This window comes from Malania oleifera, chromosome 11 (genome assembly GCF_029873635.1).
Source record: "Malania oleifera isolate guangnan ecotype guangnan chromosome 11, ASM2987363v1, whole genome shotgun sequence".
NCBI lineage: Eukaryota > Viridiplantae > Streptophyta > Magnoliopsida > Santalales > Ximeniaceae > Malania > Malania oleifera.
This window is the reverse complement of record NC_080427.1, coordinates 19,245,426-19,252,186: the sequence shown is the minus strand read 5'-3', so window position 1 is coordinate 19,252,186 and position 6,761 is coordinate 19,245,426.

Genomic DNA, 6,761 nt, shown 5'->3' with positions numbered 1-6,761 from the left:
TGAGCTGGGTGAGAGGCGAGTTGTGTGGCCAGAAATAGTACAACAGGCGTACGATAAAGTCCGACTTATTTGAGACAGGATCAGTGCAGCGCAGAGTCGGCAAAAAAGCTACGTAGATACTTGTCGCCGAGAACTGGAATTTGAAATGGGTAATCATGTATTTTTTAGAATAACTCCACTGAAGAGGATCTTGAGATTTGGGAAGAAGGGTAAGCTGAGCCCTAGGTTTATTAGCCCATTTGAGATACTTGAGAAGATTGGGTCAGTAGCCTATCGGCTAGCTTTACCACCATCTCTATTTCGAGTTCATGACTTATTTCATGTTTCTATGCTAAGGAGATACGTCCCAAATCCTTCCCATATCATCAACCATGCGGAACTGGAAGTCAGTGAGACTTTAGCATATGAACAAGCTCTAGTACAGATCCTAGATAGGAAAGAACAGGAATTACGCAATAAGAAGATACAGTTAGTAAAAGTCCTATGGAGGAATCACGCAATTGAAGAAGTTTCGTGGGAACTTGAAAGCAAGATTAGATAGAAATATCCCCACTTGTTCAGTGAATACAACAGTGATGTATTATTAAAGTAATAGTAATTTTATTTTGTTTAGCATAGTGGAATTGTAATGTAGTGTATAGAATAGGTAGTATTTTGGTTTTGGGGGAATTTTCTTTTACACTTGTAATCTCCCAGAACTATCCATGTAACCACGGTATTCCTCCGCCATAAGTGAGGACAGGTAATAAAATAAGTAGACCATTTGCCTTTATGAGATGATAGAAGGAAATATAGATAGTAAATTTCGAAGATGAAATTTTATAAGGAGGGGAGAATGTAACGACCCGAGTAATAATAGTATTTAAATATAAAGAGGGAGGAAAATGGAAATAGGAACCGAAGGAGGCAGTGCGTTCGTCGACAACATCGCACTTTGGAGGTAATAATACTTTCAAGAAATTTCTTAGACTCGTCGACGAATACAGGGGTTCGCCAACGAGGGTTCTTCAGGACCTCGTCAACGAGGTTCCGTATCGTCGATGAGAAAATACTAAGAGAAGAATTTGGGCTACTCTGAATTTCTTCAAAGAAGGGTAAGGTTCGTCGAAGAAATTACTTAAGGACTCATCGACGAGATGACGTGGCTCGTCGATGAAGCCTGCAATATCAATAGCCCTAAACTCATTTTAATCACAGAAAATCAGCGCTGCTCTCTTCTCTCTCTCTCTCTCTCTCTCTCTCTCTCTCTCTCTCTCTCTCTCTCCTACGGTTTCTCCCTCTTCTCTCTTCGATTCTAGCCCTGTCAGTCACTGGATCGATGATCTAAGGCCATCATGATGTTCCTGAAGGAGTTCTCTTTGAGTCTGCCGGAGCGGATCGTTGGTGAAACGAAGTTGGAATTCATCCCAAATCCACGGTAAGGTCTTTTATTTAGAATTTGACTTTCCAGCAGTTGTAGACGTAGAAATAGTGACATTTTGTTCTAGGACATATGGTTTTCATGGTGTTGGGTGGAGAGCCCTGTGGGTGTTGGACCCGTTATAGTAGGGGATTTTTAGCAAGAAATAGGTAAGGGAAATATGCTATGTTAGGCCATTTTACTATGTTTCAGTATAAACTATACATTTTTATCAGATGATTATTCACAATAAAAATTATTACAGTTTATCATTTATGTATAATATGTTTAAAATTACTGTGTGGCTTTAGAATATGTATATATTAAAGAAACATGTTTTACAATATTTTCAGAATATACAGCCAGTGGTTATGTTCTATAGTGATTACCGAGTACCATAATTATACAGTTTTCAGTACCATGATTACACGGTTTTCAGTACCATAATTATACAGTTTTCAGTACCATGATTACACAATTTTCAGTACCATGATTATACAGTTTTCAGTACCATGATTATACAATTATCAGTACCATGACTTACAGATTGCAGTTCAGTTCAGAAATACAGATGATACAATTACAATCTATAATAGTGTCATGGTTAATACAATTATTACAGAATCATGGTAAAACAGTTAGTTATATATAGAAATGTATTATATAGTATCAGACACTGTAGGACCATACAGCAGAGCACGGTACCGTAGCTACATATATTCAGTTCAGAGTGCAACCACCTATTCAGATAATATGTGGTAGTAGGTCGATCACATAGTGCCCTGACGTGGATAGGCTCCCCATCAGATATGAATTGAGGAGGGCAGATCAGACCGAGGGAGTATAGTAGTTTACCCTGGTCGGTCAGTCAGGGTAGATCCCACCTACGGGCCGCACAACTCTATCATGAGGGGTTAAATCATGACACAGTTATCCACAGGGAAGTTTTTAGTTATTATTATGTATATATAGATTTGCAGAGACAGAGAATATACTTATGTACATTAGAAGTATTTTGACTAGTAACCTAAAATTTCATATATGTTAAGTAATATGGAATTGGTGGTGGTTTCTGTTATTGGTATATTATTCATAGATCTAGTTATACATGATTATATAGAAACAAATTTTCATAGTATTGTAACTCATTTGCCACACACTAGTAATAGCATATTTCGTCTTACTAAGCGTTGACTCATTCCGATTACTTTAACATTTTTCAGGTAATCCAGGTAGGCGAGCAGATCAGGCTCGCTGATAGAGGGACCTCAGTATTGCTTTAATATTAGAGTGAGTATTTTTGGGAGTATTTTTGTGTAGTCCTATCCAGTTGAGGATATTTCTGAGGAACAGTTACAAATGTATATTTTGGGAAACAATTTAGCACTCTGGTATTGTATATAATTACATATGGTTATATTTATTTGATTTCTGCTTCTTGTTGCTTAGGTTGATGATTAAGTTTAATCCAATGTGGTGTCAGAGCATTTTAAATGTTATAGTATATATAAAAAAACCAGTTAAATAGCAGGTCGTTACAGTATGTCATTCATTTTAAAGCATGTGAGAACCTATATCAACTACCAGCACGCAATACGCATCCACTGCATCCACTATGCAGGAGACATTCTAGACTAAGCATGCAATCAGGTAGTAATTATCAATTCATAATTAATAATCTATCCATCAAAGAATATAAACATTAAAGAACAGTGGATGGATATGAGTTCGGGTCCTGTGTTGATTTCTTAAAGTCGTATGGGCATGAAATATGATGTAAGATCAAGAGAGCATTTTAATTTATGTGTTCATGAAAGATGAATGCTCCCCTTGAGTTATGCACTAATTCATTTTATGTCTTTTCTATTTTTCAAACTCGTTAGCTAAGTGTTTTAAGATTTTCAATGATTCAAACTCGACTTTACATGATTAGGCTTAGAGGACCAAAAAATCACAATATTTCTTTCAATGTCATAAGCCTATAATGCCTCTTCTCTTATGAATTTCAATATGTAAGAGGCCCCAGTTGGAATGGCTTTCGATATTAATTACATGTGCATAGGTCACTTTGAGATATATGCATTCATCAAGATTAGACCTAGGCAACCAATTTAGCCATTCAACTTAATTCATGAAGATGAAGCTCTAAATGATTTTATATAAAGTTTGAGAGCAAGTGAAGCGAATTAAAATAGATACCTTTAAAGTTTTAATCTCTATTATGTTCGAAAGAGTATTTTGATAGTAGCAAGACATTGTACAAGATAAGCATTCTAAAGAATATGTCCTAACTTATTCTGATAAAGAGCATTGTGGAGGATACGAATAACTAGCAACTGACGCTCTTTGGTGATTGGAATGTATCCTTTAAATATGATCATAATTTTGGAGTAAGGATATGAACCAATGAGAGGATGGATCTTTACCTGATGTGATTGTGGTAAGGTAAAGATTTCCTATGGAGGAGATGAACTAAAATTAGAGGATTTTTACATTTAAAGTTCAAAGAAAATATCTTGATTTGACAATAAAACTTGAATTCTTTAGTGAATGTCTCTAATTTTGATTACAAGAGGGATGTCTATTAATAAGTACCAAATGAATAAGGAGTTATGATCAATAGTACTTAAGCTTAGAGAGATGACAAATAATGCATATCAATAGTACTTAATGCAAATCCCTAGTGAAAAACCACTTAGGAAAAATAGGCATCGATAATAGTACAAGGATAACTGTCAAAGAATAAACAAGTGATGGCATAAGATTTTTCTATATTTTCTCTCAAGGATGAGTAGATTTAAGCACAAAAAAAAATTTAGAGAGCGAAAAGAGTTAACACTGGATAAAATAGTTGAGAGTGCCTAACTAGGCTGAAATGGCCATATGTATAAAGTTTAGAGCAAAACGGCCTTTTCTACTTGCTAAAGTTAGTTCTCTATTCAAATTGATCAATTTGGGTCATAGGAGATCGACTGAGCACTAACTATTAGAGAGAAAAAAAATTGACCATTGAGGAGCCTAAAAAGCTTAACTAGTTGACCGCTCACTTAGGCCAGTCGACCACTTCAAGCTTACTACTTAGGTAGGTTGAATTGCTTTCATGGGGTAGTCGACTGCCTAGTTATTCCACCCAGGGTAATCGACTACCCCATGAAGGTCGATTAACTGCCTTAGCAGTAGCATGAAACTGTCTCCATTATTTGTTTACTTTTTCTATTTTTAGCTCACTAGTGATATGATTTTAATATTTTAAGAGATATACAACAAAATGCACATTATACTTAAAGAGAAAATGTGATACAAATAAATGAGAAATGAAGTCTTCAAATCTTCTCTCAAATCATAACACATAATGAGTTAACCTGCATAATCACAACTTTAAAATCAAATTTATTAGTCCAAATAAGTTTGTTATAATTAAAGTCAAGTTAATGAAGCCTTGAGGCTAACAAATTCTACTTTAATAATTATTATTATCAGGAATCTTATCAGTCTTTGCTTTTATCATTATTGTTGTTAGGATTTTTTTAGAAGGCTTTTACTTGTAAGGGAAGATTTAGACTTATTGAATAGTCCTTTAGAGTTTGAAGTTGTCATTATATAAATTAAACTCTATCTAGTTTTAAAGGCACAACTAGAGGAGCTGTCCCAACCTTCATTTGACTTCTCTTATTTAAAGCCTCTATTCTAAATTGTATCCCTTGAGTCTATTCTTAATCATAAAGTTGTGCTCTTAGTATCTCTCTTTTCCTAATGCATTTTGCAACAATGGTTAATTGAAGGCAAGTTGATATCACATAGATTCGAGATGTTATGGGTTTGTGATCCCAAGCATTTTCATATCCTAAGGGTGCATGTTGTTTGCCAACTAGGCTAAGCGGCTAGGGTAAGCACTCTTATTCCATGTTTGATGTGATTAATAAGAAGCATTGGATTGGTTAAGGAAGGGGGGCTCCCCCCCCCCCCCCCCCAATATGGGACAAGGTTGGTCGATCCTCCCCCATTGGCCAACCCTAGCTAACAAAAAATTGACAAGGGATGCCCTCTCGCTTGTTCCCCCACCTGTTATGCTTTATTGTGCCTTGCCTAGTTGCCTTGATTTAGATCGAGGTACCATCAGATGCAAAAGCTCATCGTCATTCTCTGATGTTCGGAGACAACAACATGACAGCAAATTGAAGGGACGAATAACAAAGTTGGGGCAACAATGGAGGTGGGGTTTAAATCTGGCAAATGGCCTAACCAACCTCCTCACTTTTCTTCCTCAAACCGTCTCTTTGTCCCTTCCACATGAAATTTAGAGGCGTCACCTGACTTCTTTCTAATGGTCGTAAGGAAGAATTTCGCTGCAACTGGATGCATAACTGGCTTTGGCATGACAATGGTGAAAAGAATGGCAAAATAGGTGTTTGTGGGTGGTTGTTGCTTATTGACATAATGCATGTTGCTAGAAATTGAGGTCACCTTTGCTACCTCTACATCATTAATTGAGAAATCAAAATTCTAACCCTGTTTTCATCCCACGAGCTTAGGAAATAATGCATATCAAGCAACCGCATGACAAATCTTATTTGATTTTCAAAATTTGTCACATTAAGAAACTTATATTTTTTTTTCTTATAAATATATTTTTTGCACTGCTAATTGTAATGAAGCCAATGCAATTTTTTATTAGTGTTTGAAATAGTTTGATAATTTTGCATAGGAAATTTCTATATATTTAAAGAATTTCATTAAACAAATCTTTTGAATTAGATGACATTCAAGTGTTTAATATTTGACCAAGATATTAATAATTTTAGTAAGCTTTTAATGATATTGTTATAATATTAAATTTAAAGAAAAAACTAATTTTTTATTAAAAATTTTTTTAATAAAAATAATCAACCTATTTAATGAATGTTCGTATGAGATAATAACATTAGACAATCCAGTTGGGCGTCTTACATCCTATAGCCATAGGGCCAAACCCATACTAATTGTCATTACGAGGGAAGTAGTGATTGGACTTTTTTTTGGAAGTCGGTGCAGTGTAAGTAGAGATGGCAAAATGGATAAAAATCCGTTAATCTGAACCAAATTCGATCCACTTAGATTGACTCATAACCATTCATATATTAAATGAGTCGAATATGGTTTGAATCTTTTTTATCTACCTCTAAATGAATTAGTTGACGAATTTAGGCTTTTATGCGATGGATATTCGTCCGCTAACAATTAATGTTTAAATTCATTGATAATCTTTCTATGTCTATCATATTCAGTTTTCTTGTAATCAAAATAAAAACTTCTAAATTTATGCTTTGAAAAATAAAAAATTATAATTTTATGTTTAATTATTAAATATTTAATATATTACTAA